This window comes from Pteropus vampyrus, unplaced genomic scaffold (genome assembly GCF_000151845.1).
Source record: "Pteropus vampyrus isolate Shadow unplaced genomic scaffold, Pvam_2.0 Scaffold831, whole genome shotgun sequence".
Lineage (NCBI taxonomy): Eukaryota > Metazoa > Chordata > Mammalia > Chiroptera > Pteropodidae > Pteropus > Pteropus vampyrus.
In genome coordinates this window covers 33,271-33,597 of record NW_011889612.1, presented here as the reverse complement: position 1 = coordinate 33,597, position 327 = coordinate 33,271, and the positions used below count along the sequence as shown (strand labels likewise).

The following is a 327-nucleotide window of genomic DNA, read 5'->3' as shown; positions in this document are numbered from 1 at the left end:
AAAAATAAGTAAAAAGAAAGAGAAAATAATAAAGCTTAAAGACTTCTGAATTCATAGGTTTTGATTTTTTTTTTGCCTTTGTACAAAACCCCTTATAATTTCATTTTCCTTATATAAATTATATTAATGTTTCTTATTAAAAGTAGTATAAAATATTATAAATTTAAATTCAGTGTTATCAGCATTTTTATTCCTGTCCAGTAACATTTCTTATAACAATAGTCTGTGGTACAGCAAGCAAACTTTTCATTAGTGTATTGCCAAAATTAGCCGTGGATTCAATGTGATTGCATGTAAAATTTAAAATACAGAAAGGCTTAAGAAACA

At 24.8% G+C, this 327-nt stretch overlaps 1 protein-coding gene across 2 annotated transcripts in view; it reads right to left on the bottom strand.

The window, feature by feature from the left end:
• LOC105309749 (membrane cofactor protein-like) overlaps positions 1-327 on the bottom strand; it is a 25,148-nt gene that overhangs the window by 464 nt on the left and 24,357 nt on the right. The window lies entirely within an intron of this gene.